The 27,761-nt window shown below is 42.0% G+C and overlaps 1 protein-coding gene across 14 annotated transcripts in view; it reads right to left on the reverse strand.

Annotated features, from left to right (window-relative positions):
- PTPRF (protein tyrosine phosphatase receptor type F) overlaps positions 1–27,761 on the reverse strand; it is a 391,114-nt gene that overhangs the window by 227,560 nt on the left and 135,793 nt on the right. The window lies entirely within an intron of this gene.

A 27,761-nucleotide genomic window follows, 5' to 3' on the forward strand; every position in this document is an offset into this window, starting at 1 on the left:
AAGAGGCTGCTTTATACAAACCGGCTCCCCATTGTAATACAGAGACTGTAAGGAGGGTGTAATGCAAATTTTGGCTCAGCAAGATCCGGGGATAAAGTACTGAGCTGAGATCTGAGTGTCAGGAATGAAATACACCCTACAGTTGCGTCAAATAATCCAAGAGGCAGGAAATGGAAAACGGTCTCTGAGTGCCCGGAGTAGGTCAGAAAATCACATTCTCGGTCCTTCTCCGGACCCCTCATTTCATGCTGTCACTGCACTTTTATGAGGCACCCACAAATGCAGTGTGGGGCTCTCCATGATGCAAGTCAGCAATATTTTTATGTTACAGATGATGGAATCACACCAATCCCCATTAGCTAATGCTTCTGGAATGGCAGTATGTTCAAGCCATGATATGTTTTTAATCAATTCTGGATAAAAAATACCCAGCAAACAAACAAAGCTTTTTTTTTTTTTTTTTTTAAATTATTCTCACCTCTTTGACACTGAATGAAAAAAAGGAGGATTTGTATTCGTAATTTTAACAGGGTTCAGCTTTTGGGTGACCCCTTCCTGGAAAAGGTTAACTCTCATGAACCACATAGCTTAAATATGGCTCTGTACAAGCATTAAGAACCACCCAAAAGGGATCCTTTCATAAAATAAGAACCTAAAACTTAGTATCTAGTTTCCAATGGTTTCTCTCTCATTATGGGGCTTTTGGAAATGAAGAGTAGCAATTCCTACTCTGATGCACTTTCCTTCAGACTGACACCTCTGTGGCAGAAACTGTTAAAAAAAAGTCTGCTTCCCTATTTAAGAGCTAAGCAGTAACTGAAGGCCCCTCCAGTGAACTCTGGGGAGGGAGAGAAGAGAGAAGGAGACTCATTTCTCTATCACACTCCAGAGCTGTGGAGAATCTGCACCTGCTCCACCACTTAGTCTACCCCTGCACCCAGCAGCAGTGGGAACCACTCACTGGGACACCCAGCACTTTTACACCTCTTAGTCAAGAACAAAAGCAGCCACATTTGCATTTGTCAAAGCACATTTCCTGCCAAAGCAGCAGAAACTGCGCCCTCAGATATTAATGACAGCTGAGACATAAATAGAGAAAAACAGTATAGTGCTTTAAAATGCTAGCTCCCCCCGGTGCCTGTTCTATAGGTCTGCCTGCCACTCCCTGAGCCAAAGCAGGGAAAAGGCCACAGTACTCAAGACAGGACACAAGTCCAGTAAAAGCACTTGGTGACTACAATGTACAACCAAGCAAGTTACTGCACCACTGCACTTGTTTACCTAAACAATAGTCTTGTCAATGAAAAAGCTAAGTTTCAACAAGAACAGGCAGAATTCGGTCCAGAGGAGCTTGGAACAGATCAAGTCTCATCTCCAAAGTGGCAAGTAAGTCATCAGGATCCACTGTGCAGGGAAGGCCCCCTCCTCTTCACTCTGCTGCCTCTGAAATGCTGAACTTTCTTTCCAGCTCGTTAAACAATGTTGTAAAGAAAGGGCTGCAGCACATACTGCCAGTTCAGGGATATATTACCAGTACTGGAATCCATTTTAATAAACAACAACCATCTGCCCCAGAATTACAGATGCTCAGAAACGCAGTTCAAGTTAAAGGGCAACCACTTAGGTCAGAGAGATCTGTAGCATGCAGGAGATCAGTCTTGGCACTGTAAAGGGATAAAGGAGGAAACACTGGCAACACCAAACGGTGGGGCTCCTACAGAAGCTGCATGCTGGACTAGCTGAAGTATTCAAATAAATATGTATAGGATATGTGCATCATGAAGTGGAGCTTGTGCCTTATGTGAAGAGATCCCGAGTATGAAACTTGTGTCCTCCTTCAGGAGATCTCACTGGGCTTGCTGATTTTTCTCCTACTGCTGTTGTGCAATGAGGGAGTTCATCAGTATGGGAAAGAAAAAGCTTCAGTCCTGGAGGCAGCATGAGCAGAAACCCTTGACAGCATTAGGAAGTCTATAAATCCCACACTTTCCTAGTCAGAGGCTTCCATTACTTTTTTGTTACATTCGTTATAGTAAAAAATGTTGAGGTTTAATCTCTGAGTGTTCACTTATCTGTTTAAGCTCCATACAGACCATCCTAAGGCTACAAGGGAAAAAAAAAAAAAAAAAAGGATCCTTGCATCTGTGACAGACACTGAGTGGTTTCTTCAGTGTTGGCAGGAGTCAGCACAGACAGGCAAGATGCTGCTGCCACTCCAACGGAGCCAGCACAAGTCTGTACCCGGGACTCACAGGACTAGAGCCTGGCCCCTGTGCAGGCACCCTCCTTCCCCCTCAGAAAACACCAAGGCTTTAGGAGACGGCTAGAGGGAGTCAGCTTGGGTTCCTGAGCAGGACCTCTACACAACTGAATAAAACTACCAAACCCTAAGGTACCATGAAAGTCCACAAACTATTTAAATTATGTCCACCAACAAGAAAGCTGGTATCATTTTAAGAGGAAAAGACAGCAGGTAGAGTCTGTTCAGTAGCAACACTCCTGAAGTCAGCAATCCACAGTGCATTTTACCTATGCATTATCAACACTTTGGTGAGCTTTCTCCCACATTGGACAAGTCTGCAGCAAATGAGGGCTCTGTTAAGAGAGTACAGAGAATAGGGAGGGCTTCACCTGCTCGTGCTACTCCAGTGGGTAGGAGGCAGGCAACCATGTTCCACCAGGAAGCTTTGTTTGCTTGTTCAAAAGGGCAACAATGTGTCCTGATTTACACAGCCCTCAGAAGTAGTACAGGACAATCAGCAAGACTTTCCAATAAAACTACTTAACGAGTACAAACAGGGCTTTTGTAACTTTGGATTCTGGCAGCCAAACCTTTTTTTAAAAAAGCACAAGAGTTTCAGCCTGTGTAGAGCTCTAGATTATATTAATAGCATGAAACATTTGTTCAAAAAAGAAAAATCAAGGATATTTTACACAGAAGGAATAATATTATTACACTGCATATATCCAGCATGTGCTGGATGTGCTTTAAAAGTATAATTCTGCCATACTGATTCTTTTTGCAGCCACTAAATAATTTGATTCATGCTGAGATGTGCTGTACTCAGTTTCAGCACATGCCACATTACAGACAAGTCATCAACATGCCAAAACCCCCAATTTCTGCAGTCGTTGAGCGGATTTTGTAGTCCCTTCACTTCCCATCTCCACTGCTTTCCCCTTCCAACACACTTGACAGCTGAGCTCCATCACATCCCACCAGCAGACCTGTCCCAGTTCTACTCTGCAACATCTTTACAGCCATGTTCAGCAATGCAAACAGCCCACACTAGGGCTCTCCAGGCCAGAGAAGTCACAGTGATGGACCCAACTGCCATTTCTGAACAGCCCAAGCCACCAGCAGCATTTCTGGAAACCCAACAGCCTCTGCCTCACCAGCGAGCAACAGCAACTGGGGCTGAAGAACCTGCAGTAGGAAACTTAAGAACACAGACCAAGGACAGATCCGCCGGAAAGGACAAAATGTAAGGCCAATCATCTAAGCTAATTCATTTAGCAGACTTTATCTTCATGTACGCACTTGTTGCACAATGCCGTAGCAAATATTGCCAGAACAATCCTACGCTGGACTCCAGCACAGGACCAGGGAGACGCAACTGCTGCTTCTGAGTGACCTCCGCCACCTCCCAGAGCACAGCCCCCTGCAGAAACCGCAGAGGCCAGTAAAGCTGACACCCTGGCGCTCAGAAGGGAATCAGATATTTAGCAAGATTATGCTATCTGCTAATCTGATTAGCCCCAGAGACTGCAGATAAGCATAACAAAGAACAGCCGGACACCAGCTGTAAAACCCATCCAGTCAAGCAAATAACACAGCTGCCCAGAAAAACTCAGCATCTGGGACCTGTCGCATGTAATGCTTTTAGGGAAATGACAGACTCACTGCTCTCACGTTAGACATGGGAAAATGTGTTAATCTGTTTACCTTAAATGGATTTAACCTCAATCTGAAAAAGAGAGGGCTGACACAGACATGTACGGCCAAGACACTCCGGCGGCAAAGCGCAGTGAATGGGAGGCAGCAATCCTCAACACAGACTCGAAGGATCAGGCATGACACAGGTCAAACGAGAAACATTAAGAGATTAAACAAGCACATTTATAATTAGGTGTAATGTTGATTGTCTTCTGCCCCTGAAATGGTAATCAGCTCCCACATCTAATCATTGCAGCCACCTGAGTTTTAGGCTGATGCTGACAGTCTCTGCAGCTAGCCCCTTCCCAGCACAGGGAACACGTGCAGGGCTAGGGGGTGGATGTAGGGAGGAGGGATTTAAAATGAAAAAAAAAAAATTATATATATATACAGCCAGACAATTAGCAGATAACCTACCATGCCTTCCTAGAAGGGAATGGGCTGCTGAAAGGAGACAAAAAGCAACTTGACTCACTTGCCATACACTGGCTGCTACTTTTGCAAGCGCAGCAGGGAAGTTGAGGGCATTATTTAATGTGTCCACTTGACATTTCTAAACACAGGAAAAACAAGAGAAACTTGCTCAAGGACTGCATTCATCACCATCTGCCAATTACAGAAACAAAACTGATCAGTCAGTAGGACACAAGTGGCACCCCGACTCAGCAGACTGCCACCACAGAAGCACAAGCACATGCTCTTTGAAGCTTCCCTTCAGCTCAACAGGCATTATGGATATACAGAAGCAGGTCTAGAGCTCTCCAGCGACTCTGTGGTAAAGCGCTGCCCTCCCTTCCTAATTAACAAACACGGCAGCAACCTCAACCTTCCCCACAGCTCTCCCTTAAACTTTTGACTATCACATCAAAAAAATTTTTTTTTTCAAATTTGCTCTAAGATTCTCCAAGATTGAATTCTTACAAACATACATATATGCTGAGAGAATCAGCTTGTCTCCCTCTGCTCCACAGGAAAGAGCTAAGGCTTTTATTTCAGGGTGACTCAAGTGACAGCAGAAATAAACTGGGGCCAGGTGACTCCCCCACCAGCAGAAGCAAGGTCAGCCCAATGGCATCAACCAAAACCTCACACAGGCAGCCAGGACAAGGCACAGGATCACTGAAGACAACGATGCCCAAGGGGGCACTAGGAGCTCAAACCTGAGCCAGTTATTTCACAATGGTTTTGGGATGTGGGACAAGAAACAACAGTGTTTGAGGCCAGCTCAGAAATGTGGATATCCCGACAGTGTTGGAAGCTAACTCTGAAAAGCAGCTATCACTGGAACACAGACCAAGGAGGAGTTGGGGTCTAGCACAGTTCAGAACAACAGGGACACCCAAAGGGAAAAGATAAAACAGTTCTAAAGAAATTGTCTAAAATATGCATTTTCTATTTTTACAGCAAACATGACTAGTTACTAGTATTCAAATGCAATTTTGTAGAGGTTGATCTATAAATAATGCAAAACCCAGAAAGGAGACATCAACACTCATTTACAGCATACCACATGCTGTACTGAATAATGTTATGCACCAGCTTTCACCATCCCCATAAAAAGGAAATATGGTCAAAAAGCTGAGAAAGGAGAGAACAATCTCGCCCATTCCCCTCACAGGAAGAACAACATCTAAACCCAGGTAAAATTTAAGGTGGTTCTATTCTGTACTACCTTTCTAGATAGAAAGCTTTATTTCTGCATTTCCAACTCACCTGCTATTTTCACACAGGTTTCCAGAAGCTGCAAACAAAGTATCAGGGAAATACCTGATACCTCTCACCACGCTGCAATGTGCTCCGAGTAGATGCCATACAGAAGCTCACAGCATCAAAGTTGTTTCCCAAATTTATGTGAAGCGTCTTAGTCCATTGCAAAGGACTGAATAATTTAAGTTGGAAGGGACATGCACAGGTCAGCTACTCTAACCTCCTGCTCAGAGAAACACTGACTTTAAAGTAGTGTTTGAAGTTTAAAGCAGGTAGCTCAGGATCTTGGCCTGCAGAGCTTTGAATACCTCCACAAATGAAGACCCCCAAATCTGTTCCAACTGGGCCCCACTCTCACCATCAAAAGGTTTTCCTGTATAACCAACTGCATCACCCTGGTTGCAACCTGTGATTTTTTTACTTGTTTTTCAGTGTGTACCTCCAGGAGGAGAAGCATTTCCATTTTCCCCCAAAAGACTTTTACTTCTTGATTGCAACTACTGAATTCTAAAACAGTTCTTTGATTTAATTTTTTTTTTAAATTTATTCATCTAATATCATTACAGCAACAATACCTTCCCACACATCCTCTCTGCACAATCAGATTTATGCCATTTACATTGAAAACTAAGGTCTTTTTTCCCTACTTATAGCTCAGTTAGCTTTGTTATAATGCAGTTTATAAAATTACATTTAATGGAGAAGGGAGCAGGGAATTTGTTTATTTCTGAACTGCGATGGCTAATGGATTGGGTGGGAATAATGACAGGATATATATTATGTTATGGTCTAACAATACAAGGAAAGAATGCGTGACCTGATCATTTTTATCCTTCATTAAATGGTCTGTTGAGCTGCTTTTTCTCCATATCAGCTTTTAAAACAGAAAAAGCATAGCAAAAAATAACATATTACTTCAAATTGCAAGATTAGTCTTAATTAAAGCAAAAATTACTCATCTGTTTCTTAAATTCATTAGCAATAGCTGAAAACATATTAAAAAAGGCAAATTGGCATAAGGAGACTAACTGTAACTAGCCGTGGTAACTACCTTCCTCCATAAATGCTGAGGCATTTTAATTCCCATGTCTGGAAGGACAAATACAGTCTGCGCCACGCTAAGCATCCTTGCCAAGTCCTTCCTCCTCCCAGCAAGTCAAAAGCAGAGTGGGAAACAGAATCCAAACCTTCCTGCATGCCCAGCTGGAGTGGTGTCACCAGAGCTACATCTGCTTTTAGAGGCTCTTCTTGGCACTTCCAAGAAGGAGATGGGTCTGTATGAAGCACGACCACTTGAACTGCCACTCCTGGTTTTGATTTAACTTTCTTCAAGAAAGAAAATAGTCGGGCTACCAATGGTTTCATTTGTGTTTGAGACAAGGCGCTGTAATACACCATGGGCACATGCCTGGAGCCCTGCCTGGGGAAAGGGCAGCAAAGGAAGAAGTTTCCAAAGACACGTGGAGAAGGGTACTCCACCACGCAGTCCACTGCAAGGCGAATCCCAACCAAAATGAAACCGCTTCCGAGTCTGTTGGGTTGAACGAACCTCTTCAGAAAGTCACCAATGTGTAAAAATCCACAGGAAACACGGGTTTGCAGATTAAGTTGAAACCCAACCTATATGGCATGCAAACTTGTCTCCAGTGTAAAGCAACACATGACTGAAATAGGGAGATAAAGAAGGAACAGGAAGGAAACCAGATTAGGCCCCTAGTCTAATGTTTGAACATTTTCATTTCCTGTAGGAAAAATGACTGATACTGGCCAGCATTAACTGGTAACAGGCTGGCTATTATGGGTTTATGGAGGTTTCAAGAGAACTTTGATCCAGATCACACATCCCATTAACACAGACAATAAATTACTCTAACTTTCCATGACACAATGCAAAGGAATACAACTCCCATATACAAATGAGACACAGCTCCTCAACAAGAGTGCTAAAACAGAAATACATCTAAAACACACAAGTTCGCGTGCTGCAGAAGACCACTGAAAGAACATGCATTTAATTTTGCAGAAGCCACCAAAAGGGAGACTTTATTCCTTAAGAAGCTCCTCTAAACTCAAGTTCCTTCTATTTCTGCCAAGTATGCTGGTATGGCAACTGAAAAAAAATTTGTGGCATTTGATTTCAAAAATCCAAATACTTAAAGAAAAGTTTTCCCAAGAAAGTGCATAGATAAAAGTGCTTTTCTGTGGTTTAAGCAAGAACACCACTAGTCAAAGTAAAAACATGGAGCTAGCTGATGGGCAAAGCACTGGCACTTTGAAGCACTGCAGAGGTCACACTGTGGCAGAGAAATCGTGCTCCGTAAGCTTTGATGTAGAGCAGCTCTCAGAAATATCTTTGTTATTTCACTGACATGCATTACTGCTGAAGCCTCTTTCTTACCCAGTGTTAAGTAAGCTGTTACTGTTCTTTCATAGTAAAAAAGAAAGGATTAGTTTCTCTGTCAGCATTTGAGACGAACGTGCAACAGGCAATACAGAAGGTCCTATGAGGGTCTAAATTGCGTTCACTTTCATTAATACATCAGTGACTTCCAGATAAAAAAAAACAACCACAACAAAAAAAACCCCCCAAAAAAACCCAAAAAACCAGTCAAACACAGCATAAATTCAGCTTGAACTCATGCCCGACACAGCACTAGCACAAAGCCAGGGTAAGAAACCCAGCATTCAGAGATCAGGTAATGAGGTGGAGGTGCAGAAGCTCACCTTTCCACTCCACCTCCATTTGCCTTTGACTTAAAAAGGCTTTCTCTTTACAATGTAAATGATGTAATTTATACCTGCAGAAACACACACTGGAGTGGTTTTTTTACACGTCTCTCTAGTGAAGGTTAAATATTGGAGAGAAAGTCTTTGATTGGTTTTAAAATACTGTGGAGATCCCCATAAAACAATTTCTGAAGAAAGCCACTGCAGTGGTTTGAATATCCTGAATGCTGTGTTGAGAAGGAAGAACGTCTACACACATTTTTATGGTCCAACTCAAACCTTAAGTGCTTTCAAACATACAGCAGCTAGGACACTGCTTTAGATTTAAAAGACACAAGTCTATAAACAGCCCACATCATGATCCTCTCAGTTTATCTAAAAGTTCCTCCACTTACATTTACCTCATCCAGTTCCAGCAACAAACCCTTCAATTCCCCAGTATCCTCCACCCTTCCATGAGACCAAGAGCAGTCAAAGAGCTAAAACCCAACAAAACCTGGAATAACTATTTGAAACAAGTGAATCTGCTCTACCTGCAAGTGGCTGCCGGTACAGAGCACTCAACCACCACCTGCCCAAACCAGCCAGGTTTCCGCCCCCCCTTAAACTCTTCTGGCTCATTCATGATTTTGTTCCTTTTCACTGAACTCATACAAATAGGAGTGCGATGCCTGATGCACTCCTATATGCAAATGCACTCCTATAATGCAATGCCCAAAACAAGAACACAAGAATTTTCTTGAAACATGGAGGATGTTAGTGGGGGAGCGCAACCAGCACCAGCTGCCCATCCATCAGCATTCAGGGCGTGCAGCTGCTCTTCGAGGCATCCCTGGAATTCAGCTTGGCTGGGGAAAAAACAACCGCCACTGCTTTTTTCTGAAATTTCTCCTAACCACTGTAACATGCTTGTGTAGTTCTGTCCAAATTCTTACACATGTTTTAAACACTTCAGTGAAACAGTTAAAGCTGAACGTTTATTTTGCAGGAGTGCCCTTGTTCGCACCACTTCCTTTGTTGCCATCTGTTAGGCTTCCTCAATGAAGCTTCTTACAGGGAAAACATCAGTAATGGCAAAACAGCAGGAATTTAGGCAGCCATCCACTCCCTCCTCCTGCCCTTAAAAGGTTTGTGCCTGCATAATTTTAACAGGGATCCCTTTTTGCTCTGACACAGACACTGAACACAGTATCAGCCACATCCAGATGGTGCCAGTACTTCAATACTCCATTTTATGTTCTTTCCCTCTAATCAGGGCAATGCCTTTTCATTTTCCACTTCCTTCTTATCACTCACCCAGATATCCCATGGCTGAGGCAAGAACATGCAATACAGTACTGTGAGCCCAACTGTTAAAGCAGAATGCCCCAAATCATACAGGATTGCAACTAGCACCCTGTCCCCATGCACACACACAAACATTAACAGACTTGCAAACTCCCCTGGCTGCTCACACGCATGCTCAGGAAAAAATAAAGGAATTATTTAACATGCATTATCTCAGTTTCTCCTCTGATTCAGTACCAAGAAGGGCACCTGCCACCCCCTCCACATTTCAGAGTCAGTCCTGCAGACAAGCCTCGCACACCATTTCAGCACAGTCCACCACAGCTCTCACGAGACCTTTTTCCTCTTTTTCTTTTAAGGATGGAAAGACTTTATGAGTAGGACTGCCTGTGTTACATGTTTTCTGAAGTGCTAAGCACTTCACTTGAGCTATGAATCATCATCAGTGACAGCAGCAGAAACATCTTGTCATAAGCAATGAAGAAACTTCAAATTAAGTATCCCACCAAATAATTTACGGAGATTGCCAATCCACAGTCAAGAGGACTTGCTTATAAAAATAATTTATAATTTAAAAATGATTGCAGGGACAAAATACAACTCCCCAAAGAACTTCAAAAACGTTAAATCACAAGAAGGAAGAGGGCAGGAGGGAGGTGAAGACAGAAGACCAGCATGTCTGAAGCACTTCTTGGAGCTCAAAAATGCAAACATTTCTCACATACCAGTAAGGTGATCCATCTGCAAACACGTTGAGAATAGGTACTTAAATTTCCCCAGGCAGATGCAGCCTCTCCCTCCTATTCATCCTTTTTGCAGCTTAAAAACTTGATGCTCACAGCCCAGTCTCAATATCTCCATATTTTTTATCAAGTCTCGGACAGAAAGCAGATCTTCACTGTTCTTCCAGGGGATTTGGAAGAACACCTCAGCATTAACATTCACATGATAGCACACACTAGAGACAATTTGGAACTTTTCGTAATCTGCAAAGTTATGTGGTTTTGTCCCTTTAATAAATGCTCTCTCATGATGTAACTGGAGTGGCATCATCTTCTGCATTTAAGTTACATTTTATCACTTTCCTTTAAAATTTACTCCCTCTATACATTTATTCCCCTTTCACAGTTAGGGACATCTCCATGTCATTTGGAATTCAAACATCTGGTACACCAAAAAATGCTTTAACAATGAGACTTTTCCCTCCGAGTCCCATTTCCCATTCATTACACTTCTTCCAGCTCCTTCAGCACAAAACACTGGCAATTCTCACCACCAGTGTCCTTCCCCACACACAGACCACTCATTTCCAAAGCCCCTCTGTCTCATGCACTGAATGAAACAGGTAGAATACACAAAAAGGAGCTGCTATTGCACAGAGTTCTCCAATCACTCAAAAAACACAGTTAAGCTTAAAATGTGTTGCTTTCCTTGATTTCACTGTAGCCAAGCTTACACACATACCCAGGCTACGTATTCTACATAACTAAAATAACTCGTTATACTCATGATATCTTGCTGCCTCTAGCTATAATTCAAAACCAGAAGTGGATGTGCTGACTATTTCAGACCCAATAAAAGCATTCCTCCGGTTTCTCAGCCCTTTCACCTGCTTTCAAACCTCTCTGCAAGGAATGGATGTCTCAGTGCTACTGGGTCTGGCCCTGTCATCTCCTGGGAAAATAAAAAAATCCCACCCATGTATGATCCCGGAATTTGAGTCCTTGTAAAAATGCTGTGTCTTGGGAGAAATTTTATTTGTTATTCACTATCCAAAAGCAGCAATTTCCTTTTCTAGCAACATGTTCAGGTGCAGCAGGTGCTAAAAGGCAGCAGAATAAATTATTTTAGGCATGTGCGTATGTGTGCAGACTGACCTTCCAATGCATAGCCTAGTGAGGATCAGAAAATGTCGAGCACCTTGCTACAAATAACCTAAAACCTGGCATGCACGCTTAGTAAAATGTTCAAGTGACTTCAAAGACCTCTGTCAATATAGAAAAGAGCTGCATTAAAGTTCTGAGCCTTCAAATCTATTACGTATTTCCAAACACAAGAGGACGAGTACCAGGATTTGTTCAGCCACCCTCACGTTGTTCTCAGGAAGAGTTAGCTCAGTCAGTCAGCACAGGTCCTTCCATCAGCTCAGCAATTTAACACAATCAGTAAATCTAAACTGTATTTTTTATTGCATTTGTAAAAACACTGTTTTAACTTGGTGAAAACCAACATGTTAAACCTCTGAGGGGCACCAGCACTGAACAGATCCAATTGCATTTCCCTCCGCACTTTGGTCCTGGACATGGCAGAGCCGGGAGTGGGACAGTGCAGCTCTGGTGATGCACCAGCAGCGGTACAGGTATCCTGCATGAGCTCTGTCTTCTGCACCGTGGCTGCACACTGACCGCAGAGGTGAAAGCCCTGTCCCCACCCCTGCGGCCTGTGGTCCTGGCCGGAGGCGCCAGCCGTGCACGGCGTGGTTCAACAAGTGCTGTCCTGGATGACAGAGCTTGGTGGAGGGGAGCAGCGAACACATATGCAGGCTGGTAAATGGGATTCATTAATCAAGCTCCAACTGCTCCACTTCACTAGACGGGAGCTCTTTATAGACACTGCCTCATTTATTTATTTTTTAAATGCCTAGATTAGTTTAGTGTGAAGCTGTTGAGAGATATAATTTGTCTAAGCAGATGATCTACAGATCATTGAATGAACACTAACCAGGCTCTCACAGCCCACAGAAGAAACCCACCATGTGCTCTCCCACAGCTGCAGCGCAGGAAAAATGAACTTTTTTTCCTAAAATTTAGCCACATGCACACCATCCCTGGCAGCCTGGAGGTCAAAGAGTTGGCACCTCTTATGCTCAGCCCTGACTGCGGGCAGAGCAACAGCCTCTGCTTATGAAGAGCAGGGCCCTCAGATCAGAGGGAAATCAGCAAGTGATAACTAACCTGGCATTCAGCTGGGGACAGACATTTCTAACACAAACAGCCTTTTCTGCTCGCATCTGTGAATATATGCATATTTAAAAAATAAATTATCTTTCATTCAGATTAGTTACTAGAATATCTCTTTCTTTGCTGAAGCAGATTTGTTCCTATGGTTGTATCTACTGCTATTCTGGGACTTGGTATTGTCTTCCCTCTATTGCTGCAGAAAATGTTCAGCAGCTAATTGCACAGTCAAGTCCTTTCACATAATTTTCACTTTGACAAGAGTAATTAAAAAAGCTAAACGGCTTGAGAACCAATTGATTAGGTCTGCAAGCAAAGCTCTGTTTGGGCGATCCCGAGACGCACGTGTACAGAACAGCAAGCTTTCACAAAACACAGTTAGGAACACGTTCCTTGGTGTTTATGATTTAGTGTCAGATTCTTGCAAGATCTCTTTTTCCCCAATTCCTATCATACGTTATATTTATATATGTGCTGCACATATACCATGCTTGCAAGATTCAGGAAAATGAACCTTATAGAACAAGTTAAGGAGTATTTGCCTTTCATCTCCCATATTCACAAAGTCTCCAAATCATCTAGGTTTGCAAATGGACTCCAACACCTCCCATCATCGGAATGGAACTACATGAGGCTGTTTGGGCACTAAATTTGAAAGACTATGAATAATGACAACTTCTGAATTTTTGCCACTTTGTATACCTGCACCACAGAAAAGACATTTCAAAGAGTAACCCTATCTGTGGACACACTCTCTGTGATATGGTGCTCAATCACCCGCTTGCTCGCCTTTAAAATTGCTCCGAGTCCTCCATAACAGGACTTCTAATATCATTACATTTCAAACTACATAATTGAAGTTATAAAGTAAAGGGCTCCAAAATTACTACAGATGTACAAAAATAATGAGCTTACGAACAGTAATGAAATGGAAACTCTTGGAAGCCTGAGGTTACACACAAACTTAGAGACGCTCCCTATAACTTTTTTTAATAAAGCTAATTACTCTAAAAAGAGAAGTTGAAAGGGTTGTCTTTAAACCACTTCCTTCTCAGTAAGTTTGTTAAGTTACTGACTACATATTTGAAAAATTGTCATGAAACATGCAAGGTTTAAAGCTAATGGGAACTTAGAGTAACAATAAATGAGAAACTCCCTCCGTGCATAAAGGAGAGCAGTCAAACACCAGACACCTCCTAGTGCCACCTGATGAGCAAGAAGGTGCTGGTGCTCTTCAAAGCCAACAGCTCTGACCTCTGTATGAGTATGTGGCATTAGATGCAGATTAGAGGACAGGTTCATGGCAGAGGTCACCAACACACATGAATCAATCTTTGAATAAAGCCACAGTGCCATCTGAAAGAGAGCTGGGCACATGCACGCTGGTCTGCAGAGTGGTTTCAAACAAGGAAAATCTAGTGCCAGCAGCTTGGACTCGAGTCCCACTCTCTGCAGCAGCATCCTACACCATCGCTCCAGGCAGAACAGTAGCCCAGGGACCAAAAACCAGTTTCTTTGGCACAGAAAGCCAAAGGTTGACCTAACCTTCCTACGCAAATTAAATGCCAAATATTTCGAGGAAAGTCAAAGACATAAAGAGAACTGTGTCTTTACTAAGTAGATATGCTAAAAGAAGCCATAGGAAGGTTTCACACATTCACAAATGTGATAATTTAGATGACAAATGCAACAAATTAAACCCAACTTGTTAGCTAATAGAATATTTAATTACATACTATGAAAGATCACTTAAAAATTTGTGAATTTAACCAATTATTTTTGGAAGGCGTGCAACATTCCTGAACACAAGTTTTTTTAATGTCTCAGCACTGTCCCCCTGCATCTCCTTCCACCTTATCTTGTTTATAGCTCTATTCAGTAATAGTTTTTACTTGTTTCCTTGATGTCTTAATTTCCTACAATAATACATCTGCCATGAATAATTAAGCAACACATTTGCTGCTCGCTGAAAGCTGAACAAGTGCTATAAATCAGTTCTGGGACCCTCTGCCAGCAGAGACACAATCAGTGATCTGCTAATGTTGGCTCTTCTTTTTTGCAGGTGAGAGAAACTGAGCACAGAAACACCTGAGGAGCTGCTCAGCAGCACTGGGGTCTCTCACCCCAGCACCAGCATTTTGGGAGAGCACTTGTCTGCATCTTCTCTTAAGCAGCAGGACTCCGAAGTCTGTTCTAGCATTTTGATGGTGAGGGACAGAAAACTTATATTTACTATATTCTTCACATTTACTCATTTCTTATTTTCTCATGTTCCTGGGTTGTTCCCTCTGATTTCCCTGTTCCATAGGTAGGAGAAGGAGAGCAGAAGAAAATGACCTGAGTATGCATCATTCCCTCCTCAGCACCGAAAAGATGGGCTGCTGTGGGTTCTTTGCTGTATTTCCACCTGTCTTCTCCTGACACCTGGGGTTCAACACACAATACAGGCTACAGTATGGTAGCAAAGCGCTGAAGAATCATCTGTAGTCAGGCCCATTACACCCTCTGAAGGTTTATCTTGCTGATTCACATTTGCCCTCAGACAGCTGGGCATGCTGCATTTCTCACTTTTTTATGTATGAAGACTGATGGAAGATAAGAACGAACTACAAAAACAACAGCGATAACACTTTCCTACAACACTTCCACTCGCATGCATATCAGAGGAGAGGAACAATAAAACAACTTTCCATTACCAGAACAGCATTCACCTTTTAATTGGAATGAGGTTTACAGTGCAATCGCTTTAAAGAAAGCTCAGCTGCAGAGCATGCGAGCCTCTCCAGCTTGGCAGAGCAAGTACATTAGAAAACTAATCAAACCCAGGTATCCAGCCAGGCCTAGGAAATGTCAGGGTGGCCATTAGGATTCCACATGTCTTAATTTGAGAATCTCCCTAGTTCACTAGAAGGTGCAAAGTCTCAGAAAGTTTTTTTTAAAGGTCAAAATGTAGAACAGTTCATCATTAAATCTCCCTACAAAACACCCTCATGCAGAAACAAACCATATAATGTCCCTGGTTTTAATTCTGTTGACAACAGATTGTACATATTTTAAAAACGTAACACTTAGCAGCTGTGCTGCCAGTCTGCAGAGTTTGCATATATAGTTGTGATATTACCATACTCTATTATTCATAACAGGCAACAGACTTCATTCTTGGTCTTGTGAAAAATAATTGCAATTTGAAGCCAAAGTCTGACTGCAAAAAACACCCCAACGTAATGGCTACAGTTTCCAGAATTCAGTACTCATGTAGTAGCCTGCATCTTGATTTAAATCAATTCATTAAAAAGACAAATTTCCTCTGATCTGTTTCTGAGAAAGCTTTCCAAGAAGCACATGGTTCTTATACCAAACCCAGGAAAGGAAAAGCTTAGGTGGGCAAATAGCTTTTTCTTATCCAAAACAAATACACAATGAATTAACCATAATCTCTCAACACAAAGCATGAGAGACTCCCATCTCATACAGTCTTGGGACTCCACTTATCAGAGAGAAGTCCAGGGGTTGATGCATAGCTATTCATAAGAAGAATAACTACTGGAAGGAGAAAGAAAAAAACCCTTACACATCTTCCTTTCCACTACCATTGACATTAGAAGTGTTCTACACAAACACACATTTTTAATACATTTTCCCTTTCATACACATAAATAGGCATTAGGACAGATTTTAGTCAGAAGGTCTTACAAGACCTACAGCATCCTTTGTAATTGTCCCCCAAAGCACTTTTTGCTGCCAGAAGCCATTTTAACGCACCCCACAAGGGCTGCTGGTCAGCGTTGCTCTAGACAGCAAGCAGCATCACTCTCCTGGAGTGGTCCCTCAGGCAGACCCTCCAGCCTGCTCTACTGCAGTATGCGTTGTGTTATACAGTCCAGCACAACCCCATCTACTTCATTAGAAATATTTGATAATCACTGCAGAACAGCAGAGACATTTGGTGCTATGACAGAGACAGGCTTTTGTGTGTCATGGTAGCAACCACCGTACACGTGCAAAAACTCCCTGCCCTGGTGCGGCGGCTGCCTGGCCAGCAAAGCTCCTGCAACTGTGAAGGTTCAGACACAAGACCTCTGCACATACATATAGTGTGGTAAAGTCTCAGGGCAGACAATTACCTAAAATACGTAACATGTATGGAGAGAAAAAAATCCAAACCCAGAACTACCTGTTACAATTTGCAGAGCTGAATTAACCATATAACTACAAAATACAAACAACACAGCAGGCATCTGAAAGACCTTTAGTCAATGCACAGATGTGGGCAAAAAGACAGCAAACCTGTGAGGGTTCATTAGGAAACTGCATATAGAAGATGTTCTTAAGTCTCATTTTGTTAATGGCATAGTCTCCCCTGTATTCTTCCCATCAGCTCCTTTTGAGGAGAACTTGATGAGAAGGGCACTGAGGACTAAGGGCCTGGAAAACATTTTGACACAAAGTTACAAAGTCAGATGGAAGACAGCGATTGTCACTTGAGAGGAGGATGAAAAAGGACAGGATAAAAATATCAGAGTATGAGGCGACCTAGAGAAGACAGACTGGGAGCCTGTACCTTCCTGGCTCATAAATGAAGATGAAGAAACATTCAATTTAAGAACTAACACTGGCAATTCAAAACCTGTATGAGGAAACACTTTCTATTTGTATGAGATTCCAGAAATTCCTCCAGAAATTCAATTCAGTGCTCAACAATCCTTCATGTCAGCAAGTGTTGCTTAGTGCCTGACCCAAGCTTCCCAGGTGCAGTTTAAGCACATTATTTCTTCTCCTACCACTGGACAGGGAGGAGTGAATTCTTCTCACATTAGTCCTTCCATTCTGGCAGTGGGATGCTCAAGATGAGATGTCATTTCATTGGAGGCCTTCTCAATGTGAGCAGAGTAGAAAGACTGTCTAATGTGTCTTCAAGATGGTACTCCTCATTTCTGCATATCACTGTGATGTTCGTCCATCTCAAAACAGCATGGCATTGTTGAGTCATGTATGGTTTCTGATCCATTAGCACTGCAAGACCTTTTCTGTATACGAGCTGTCTAGGCCGTTGTCTCTCATTCTGTATTTATGTAGCTGATTACTCCCATTTTCAAACATCTATCCACATTTCTCCTTATTGACATGCATCCTTTCAGACAGTTTCTCCAATTTGTAAAGATCATTTTGAATTCTAATGGTGTCCTCCAACATGCTTGCAGCTCTTCCCAGCTTGTTGTTGCCTGCAAATTTAATAAGCATGTTCTCTATTCTATCAGAGAGATCATTACTGCAAATGCTGAATGCTACCAAACTGCCAAATACCCACCCTATGAGCAGATGTTTCACAGGAAAAAGTCTCATGAGGGAGCACTGAAAGCTTTACTAAAGATAAATGACATCTACTGCTTCTCCATTCACAAAGCCTGTTATCCTGTCATTAAAGGAAATTAGATTGATCTGACCTTGACAAATCTACATTGGGCATTACTCCTTTGCCCATGTGGATATAACAATATTTAGAGTTGTTGCAATTAATAACAGAATTATAGATAAATAACAGAATTACAGAAGCAATAATAAAAGTCCAGCTTCTTACAAAAATTTCTGATTTTACATAGGAAATGGGAACTAATTTGGGTGGGATGAGAAGAGTATGGGAATGTAGCAAAACATGTAGCATTGTTGGCCATCATTGGAGGCTTATGTTGGGGCAATTCTGGAATAAATGAACCTTGAGTTTGACTCAGTCCAACAATGATTATAACACAAAATAATTAATAGTCTCTTCTGCAATTTGACATAAAAATGGAAAACACCATGTGGTATACTGCATATTACTCTTTGTATGTTAAGTGGAGTTTTTTTAATTCCTCAAAATTACATAGGAAACTTCTCATGCAACATACTACAGATTAAAGACAATGCCAGAAATTTTAGCTAAATCTGCCTCAGAAAAAAATGCTTTATCAGCAACAGAAGGCTGCATGTCTCATTGAAAAGACGTTGAGCAGTGCATAGATGCTGACTAAACAATACATATTCCCAGGGATTCTGCTTAACATGTTAAAAAAACCAATATCATACTCTGCTCCTAGAATAAAGGCACACAACTCTGCAGCCATAGGAAAAGAGGCATATCTTAGCATTTGAGGAAAAAAACCCCAAACTCAGGCAGTTAAATATGTTAAATGTTTCATGAATTTACTAAGGTAGAATCAAGGTTCAACAGGCATTGTCAGACAAGTCCAAACCCTTGTGGCCTACAGCACAACCACAGAGCAACTTCAACAAAGAAAACTCTCTATTTGCAAAACTGCTTCAAGAAATAGACAAATGCATTAGAACGCAAACTGGACACTGTCTATGTGAATTAATTCTCTCTGCCCACATTACAGCTTATGTGTTGTAGGATCTGGAGGACTGCCCCTGCTGCACACCTCTGGGTCTTCGAAAGGCTGAGATGAGAGCAGCTCTGGCTACACTCACAGAATGAATATATGGGCAATTTATTACACACAAACTCAGACAGCATCCTTTACTCATATGCACTTAATGATTTAGCATGAAATCCCCCTTATATTATTCAGCAGCTTATTTTTCTATGGGTCACTCACTTCTACAAATCAAATTCCATTTTTCTCTTGACTGCTGAAGCACATCTGTAGCAATGTCATATGTTTTCACAGACATTTTAGACTTGAGACTTATGAATAACACCACAGTTTGTTTTACAGGGTACAGAAGTATTTTTCCACTCTCTTCATTTTTAAGAGCATCCAAAGACATTTTTTGCAGAAAGATCCAAAAAACAAATGTCCAACTCATAAAATACAGCCCCCCAACTTGAATTCTGTCTAAAGATCGAGCAGGGCACATTTCAGCCATGAAACAAAGTGATAAAAAGCTGAAAACAACAGGTTATAACTAAAGAACTTTGTGTAACCCTTGATAAACTGTAATGGAGCACAAAAAAGTATGTTGGAAGTCTGTATACAGCATGTATAAATGACAAGTCAACAGTCAGGACACCAAAAAGGAGTAAAGGGAGCCTTTCCAGCTCTTGAACTACCCTCACCATCCTCCTAAGAGCCATACTAAACTCTCTGTAGTCAGCATGCCAAGAATGAGAACATGGTGCTAGGAGCAAGGCATCCCAATCCTTTACATGAAAATATGGAAGTATTTTCCCTGTTTTCCTCTTCAAATTTTACTGATTCCCCCTGCTAGCATACCCCCTCCACCCCATTTATTAAATGTCCTATAAATCAAGTGTGGATAATGCACAACCTAAGTTCACTTCTCTATGGGTTTTCCTGTATCCTGAAACTTTCAGTGAAAGCTTCTGTTTGATGCTAAATAGGATTAAAATACACAGCCATCTTCATCACATCAGTATTTTAACTGTTTTCAGCATTTCACCACTCATCATTCAGTCTTGCAAAGATCTTCCTTCTCGTAAACTAAACACTGTATAAGTACAATATACCTATAGCCTCCTCACAAGCTGTGTTTTTTCCAAATACAAAGATCGAAATCCTTTCTGAAACGAATGCATGTCAATTCTCACATTTAAGTCAAAAGAGAGAACTTCAGTTTCAAGTTTGAAAACCAAGGAAGCGCCATCTCTGCCTTACATATGCCTCCACAATAAAAGCAAGAGCTTGGTGACATGCTCACTCTCCCATCTGCACAAGCCACCAACTGGGTTTGACAAGCAGGTGAAAACGAACAGTCCTACCTGCCAGGCACAGTTGTGCTAATGCCAAAACTTAAAATGGTTATTACAAATGGAGTTTTTCAGGGGCAAAAGAACTACATGAGTAAACCTGCTGAATATTTCATGGCCTCTTGAAAACCCCTTTTTCAAAGCAACTTTTAATGGAAATAACACAACAGTTGCCTAACAGTTAAAGTGAATTTGGCTAAAAATAAATCCAAAGAAAACACGTAGGTGTACTGCACTCTGATATCTAAATACAGAGGCTCAAGAGTCATTGTCTTCTCCCTGTGTGGCAATTAAATTGCAAGGGCTTTTATGACTCACCTTTCAGGTGAACCAACAAAGTCATCACATGTAGACAGAATTTATAATAATTTTTTATAAAAACACAAAAGCATGCAAGAAGAATTCCTTGAGTGCAATCTTCCTTTTAAATTCGCAGCATTAGCCAGCACCAACAGTGGACTGATTATGGTTCTTTCTATGAGACCATGGCTACTCCCAGAGAACCCAGTATCGGTTCAATAACCGCATGTAGCAGAGACAAACCAAGTCCAAGCCTCTTCTTGACATGCTGACTTCATCCAGAGCACCAGCTGAGAATGGTCACCCTTGGTGCCACAAACCTCTGTTGAAAAACAGTGGCATTTCCATTTGCTTTAGGTTTCAACCAGGTACTATCTACATGTTTCAATCCAATTTTACAAAACATATTCCTGAAAGTTGTGTTGTTAATTACTGAAAAAAAAATGGAAATAATAATATGTGCAATGAAAGGCCATCTGAAAAGCACAGTAGGACTGCAAGTTCATTCCAGTCTATACTACATGAAATGGAATATATTCTGTAATTATTTCTTTTTAATACCATGTGAGTGCCTTTTTTTTGTGAAGGCTTAATGTTGTGATACATCAGAGAAAGCCTAAATGTAACTGACATTCAAAGCAAGACCTAGCATTGCAGGCTACGATTCATATAGAAATGTAAAGCCACTGTCCACTCTAAAATGTGCTTTGGTTTAATTCAGTAATCGTATGTCAGTAAAGTGTGCAAGGCAAAAGACACTTCTATGACTTAAAACTTTCAGTAAGCACCCTACGGTGTTTTCACACCAACAAACTAAATGAGAGTTGTCTTTGACATAGACAAAGCACTGATTCTCACAAGTGGCTAAATACAGCATTCAGTTAAAAGTACACCACTGCTTTTCAGCTACTGATACATAGAGACAGACATCTTACTAGAGAAAAAGCATCCACGAACAGATGCTTTTTTTCTTCCTCGTTTTTAAACCCAACATGTTCACCATCAAGAAAGATTGACTAACATTTTGAACAAACAAATTTCATACTCTTGGTTGTTCACAAAAATGAGCTTGATCATCTTATATTACAGTATCGTTCTGAAGCACCAATATAACAAACAGATAATCAAAGAAACAAAAAAAGCATCCCTATTACCACTTCATTGCTTTTTACAACTGCTCAGCTAAAACACTGAAAGCTCCAGCAGACCTCATGCTTTTTTCCCCATCTGACGTCAGTACTGCTACTAGCAAGCAGTAGCATGACAGACCATATTATTTTATCAGTTTTCTGGCACTCCCATCTGCAAAGAATGTTACCATCACTACTATAGGATATTTTAAATATCTCCTTAAAATACTCATAGCAGCCTCTGCAAATAGTCACAACTGATTAACATCTGGGAATAAATGCAAGTAACCTGCAACTAGATTTGGAAAGTAAAGGGTAAGTTTTACCAATATTGGTGGTCAGCTAATAACAGCAAGGGCAGATTACCTGTACTGAATTACTTGGATGACTGGATGAGCTGGGATCCAGCAAAATGCATTTTAATGTACTTAAGGGCAAATATTAATGAGCAAAAGCCCAAGTCACACTAATAAAATAGGAGTTTGCATCCTGGGAATTAGAGGCCCAGAAACGGATTCAAGGGTCATTGCGGAGGACTGTGGTCCCAGCTCAACGCTATGGGTAAAAGGGCTAAAGTGCCAGTGCAAGATGCGGCCACTTCCCTTCTTGGTCCTGGTCCCTTGACTTTAAAAAAACATATTGAAAAGTCTGGAAGATTCGTGAAGAACTATAAAAATTGTCTCTGATCAGAAAAATCAAGACCAACTCATTTTTCTACAACAAAAAGGACAAATTGTCAGCTTGTCTAACTCCTGCAGTCTAACTTGCTTCTCAGGGAGATTGCATTAAATATCAGGAGTCTCCAGCCTAGCTGACACAGGTTACAACACCCAGTGCCTGAACCCCAAAAATGCATAAACGAAGCCTGAAATAAATACAGATTTGCAGAAGTAATGATTACTTGCCATTTTTACAGATCACATAGGAGACGGGTAAAATCTCTACCATTTAGTCTTCAAATCGTGGTTTGATAGCCTCCTAAAAGCTACGTGCTAGCTCATCCACAGCTGTTAAAAGCAGATGCAGAAATTACTAGCTGAAATTATACAGCCTGTGCTATGCAGGTCAGAGTAGAAGACTACACTGATCTGATTTCTGGCCTTGAAATCTATGAATCTACACTGAAGATAAAATTTTAAGCAGGTAGTTTTTACTGTTTTTCTCTATCACCAAGCCAATAAGCACACTCTCCCTCAAAGAACGTGTATTAAATATGTCAGCCCTTCAACATTTACGGCTGTGCTGGATAACTTACATGGACACTTAAACACAGGAACTCCCTTGTGAAGGCAAGAGAGTAACTCTGGCTACACAGCCAAGTCTGAAAGATGCAAACAGCAAGTGAGATTGCCTAGTGCTGCAGAACAGCAGTAAGTGGGATAAACAAAAAGTCATGCATAGAGGCACAAGTCAGAGCCTATACTGTGGTCTTCATGCAAACTGTTGGCCCCAGGATGTCCCTGAAGACTGACAACACGCTCAGAGCTGGCTGACAGCAAAACCCAGAGTGAGCTTGTCCAAAGTTACACCACCACTTCTCTGGGCTCTGGAGGCACCACTCACTGAAGGCTAAAAGATGACACTGGGAAGGAATAACTGCACTATGTATTTATGCTGTTCTTACATCCTCCGCAGGTCTTTGTACTGACCATTGCTGGATAAGGGATTGGGGCTAGGCGGACCTTTGACCTAGCAGCTGATGTTGACTGATGAATGATGTTGGCTTTATCAATAAATAAATAGACAAATGACAATACTGTGATCTGTTGTAGGTAGCTACCTAAACAAATTCATGACTCCTGCAAGTGCTTGGGCTAAAACGGGCATGGCTATAAATGCAGAAAGATATCTGTTGTCTATACAGGGTGTTTGCTCTCACAGCATCCCTCCCACCTTGATGTCTGCAACATTCAGTTACAAGCAGGAAGCATTTAGATATTTTACAGAAAAGTGCAGAATCCATTTATACCTAAATATATATATATATATAAAATGAGTAAGGACACCAAAAATAAAGCTGCATAATAACTGTGCTTAATATTTCAACCTGTCCCTTAATGATGCAACCCCAATGCCTCAGGTACAGGGGTCTTCCTAAACGATATTTTACATGTTCTTTTCACTGATGGAATTTGTCAACCTAGTCAAGGCAGAATTGCAGAAAATTAGTATTTACCTGTGCTGCAATACCTGGATCTGATCATACCAATTACACATAATCACTACATACTGTGTTTGGGGACAGGCATGCAAACAAGAAACCAGGAAACAGAAACAGATGTGAGGCAGCAGCGGAGAAGTTTCAAGTCCAGCTTTTGGGATGGGACCCTGCTGTCCAGCTCCGCAAAGTGGCTGTTTTCCAGACGTCCACAACAGCAAGTCTGTCCCACAGGGTGGCCCAGAGCAGCTGTATCTGGAGCTGAGCTGTTGTTGAGGTGTCATTCAGGTTATAAAGCAAAGCAGGTAGAGCTGAATCGGGGATTCAAAACTTGTCACGCTACTCCCAGGTCCCAGGAACACAAAACAGTAACGGCAGACAGCAGAGCTGAGGCACAAGGGGAACCAAGTGCTGTAACAAATGCTCCAGAGCTCTTCTGTCCAAAACCTCTGGACAGCACTTCAGTGGCAATGCAAAATCCCTGGTAAAACAGAGTTCGTCTGCAGCTGCATGTCCAGAAAGGCCATCGGTACTCTTCCCTTTTCCAGCCTTCACAAGTATCAACATCTCACCTTCCTATTTTCTCTTTTAATGTGTCTCCTCAATCCAATTAGTGTCCAAGAAATATGATTGATTGAAGAATAAAATATCTGTACAACATGCATACCTTTCGGATATAAAGCAACTGTCTCTTATAAGGGGCAGGGCAGCCTTGAGACACTTCAGACAGGGTCCTTGCTCACCAGAGGTGGTAAGAGCCACAGACCTGTTGTCACCAGACTCAGCTCACTGCCACAAGCTTCCTCCACTCCCTCAAACAAAAGCCAAGTTTGCTCTATCTTTAGAAATCAAAAGGTGTAAATTGTTTGTTTACCATGTATCACTTCACAGGTAGTTGGCCTAATACTGCCTTAGTTCTTTCCTTCTACAAGGTCACTTTTGAAGTGGTTTTCTTCCTTAAGCCCTTTGAAATTCTGTGCAAAAGGAACCAAGATATTTTTTGGCTAGAAAAGACTTTGGATGGGTCACCTAGTCTCTTCCTTTGGCTAATGGAGGCTGTGCCCAGGACTTCAAAAACCGAGCCTAATTTTTAAAAATCCAAGCCAACAATGAAACACATTGCTGATCATTTCTGATGACAGTATTGATTTTTTCCTGTTTTCTCTGCATTTTGTTTTGAGAGAGGATTTTTTTGTTGTTTTTTATTTTATTAGAGTAAATGACATCTTTCCAAAAGCTTGAAAAGAGCATCTTTTAGATGACAATTGAACTGAACATTAAATGAAATCTGCAAAGCCATTTTTCCCATGCACAATCAAAAGCTGACAGACAGGGAAGCACAGAGTGCATAAAAAAAACACAAGCAAGATGAGGGAGAAAGTGTAAGACAGCCATCCTGAATCAGCTCCAAGCTGCTCTAATGGAATTAGGGTCACCCTGACAGAAACACAGTCAGATCACAGAGAAAATTTAATAATTTCTTACTGCAGTCTGTAAAAGCCGGGGAGGATTTGAAAGTGCTTTCTGCCAAATTAGCACTTCTGTATCCACTGTTCATGCCACATGCCCCTTCCTGCTCACCTTCTCCTTCCAGTACCCCACCAGAGCAGCTGGGAAACCACCACTCCCATCCTGCTGGCAGGGAGGCTCCCAGCAAGCCCCTCTTTTTCTGACACACTGCCACATATTTAACCTTTGGATGCCCCTTCAATTCCTCAGCGCTGACAATGTTCATAGTTCCTGTGAACTCAATTCCAGAAGAGGCATTGCAGCGCACGCCTGGTGCTAATTCCGCTAGGCAATACGTATTCAATCTGTTTTATCTCAGGCGTTAACATCTAGCTATCTGCCAGCTGCCTAATTGTCAGGAAGCTACAGCAGTGACGCTGAAATGTGTTGCGACAACAGCAGCTCCGAAGCGCAAGCAGGGAAGGTAGGGAAGCCCTGGTTGTGGGTGCTCCCTAAGCACCTGGCCACAAGTCACAGGGCAGCCTGATGATGCAGCACAGCCTATCCCCAGCCCTCCTTCCCTGCCCTCAATCCTCACTGAGCCTATAAAAAGTGATTTTGGGGACTAACTCCAGGAATTCCAGGAATAACCCTGCCCCCATTATCACATTGCTTTTAAATGGGGAAATGTATGAATGTTCTGCAGATATGGATCCTACCCATCCCTTCACTGCCTCCAAGCAGCAATGGGGAGAAGGAAAAAAAAAAAAAAAAATCACAGTGAAGTCTCAGAAACAGTCATATTACATCAGGAATCCATGTAAATAAACGGTCTTTGACTGGAGCCAACAGGATGCTTAAGGGACCAAAAAACTGAAGAGGGTGAATACAGGGTGCTCCTTTAACATAGCATCCCTCTCTAGCTTTTGCAGTAAGCTCCAGTGTGTATATATTACCATACCTTCCCCTTGCCTTCACTGCTTTCCTGAACCAGTATCCTGCCCATCTGCATCACTGATGGCAGGACATGAAATATGCAAGGTTTGGGGATGATTTTTTCCCCGCCGTGGAGGCACAGAGCAGGCCCTTTCATACACCTCCCTGCCACAGTGTCGATGGCAAGATTCAGTGGGGTAAGACAATAGAAAAGCTGTAAATTGTTAAAATACACAGAACAACACTTTCCATTCTAGGAAACCCTCAGTTAATCTGTGGTGGCTGTGGTGGTTGAAAGGTCGTTTGTCCTCCAGATCTGCCTTCCAGATTAGGAAAAAGTAATTCAGAGTCAGTCTGTGCCAGAGAAAAAGGCATCTATACAGATATGCTTGCTTCTCAACACAGAAGTGTTCCACATCTGAGACACCAATATTTGGATCTGGGCCAGTGAAATAGGGCCAATTTCATTAAATTTAAACATGTGCAAGTATTCCACAAAATTAGTAAACCATGTCTACTGTAAGTTATCCTCAGGCCAAGAACTGTCCTAGGACATCTCAACCTCCACCAGCTTCTGCATACCTGATGGAGTGATGCTTCTCTCCTTTGCAGGGGCCAGGATAAAAATAAGGAACCTCAGGGAATTTTTATACACCTCCAAACATTAAACATAGTACTTCTCTGTGCCAGACTCCAAAATGGGCTACAATGTGTAGACATTAAGTGATCTGAATAAGCATCTTCCAGCAGCACCAACAGCTAGGGAAGAAGCTGAGGAAGGAGACAGCTGCTGCCCCCAGTTTAACTGGGCAGCTCAGACTTACACAGACTACATGCTAAGTCACTGCCTGCAGAAGTGATCCCTAGTGACTTGCAAATTCGTATCTTTCTTCACATCCTCTATTCACTCTTCCCTCCAGCTTCTCCAAATTTACTCTCTCCTGTTTAGGCAAGGACATTTAGGACCCCCAGTCTGTTTTCTCCATTCAGCCAGGCTCCTACCAACATTTATCAAGATCTCCTTCAACTTCCACAAAATTACATCTTAATTACAAGCCCTGTGACTAAAGCTGGAGTGAGAAGCAGATGGTTGGTGGCAGCTCAGGACGTGCACCACAGTCACCACTCTGCTCCAAGTTGAACATCCCAGGAGCCCTGGGTGCTTTTAAAGGCATGAAGCATTCACAACTGCCAGTCTGCAACGAACGTGCAAACATTTGGACACTGAAAAACTGATTACTGGTAAAAAACAGGGGAGAGAGGCTGCACAAATACTTGGGGATAGTCTAGCAATACGCACAAATTATGAAAACCAAGACCATGCAAAGAACCCACAAGGTTTCCTGCACTCCGCCTAACTCACTTGATGGGAAATTCCTACTTTGAGGTATTTTCAGTAGTCCACCATCAGCCATGTTTCGCTCCTCTTGTCTGTCCACAGCAGTGGTTTTTGCACAGCTTTCTC

Source organism: Strix uralensis, chromosome 8 (genome assembly GCF_047716275.1).
Source record: "Strix uralensis isolate ZFMK-TIS-50842 chromosome 8, bStrUra1, whole genome shotgun sequence".
Lineage (NCBI taxonomy): Eukaryota > Metazoa > Chordata > Aves > Strigiformes > Strigidae > Strix > Strix uralensis.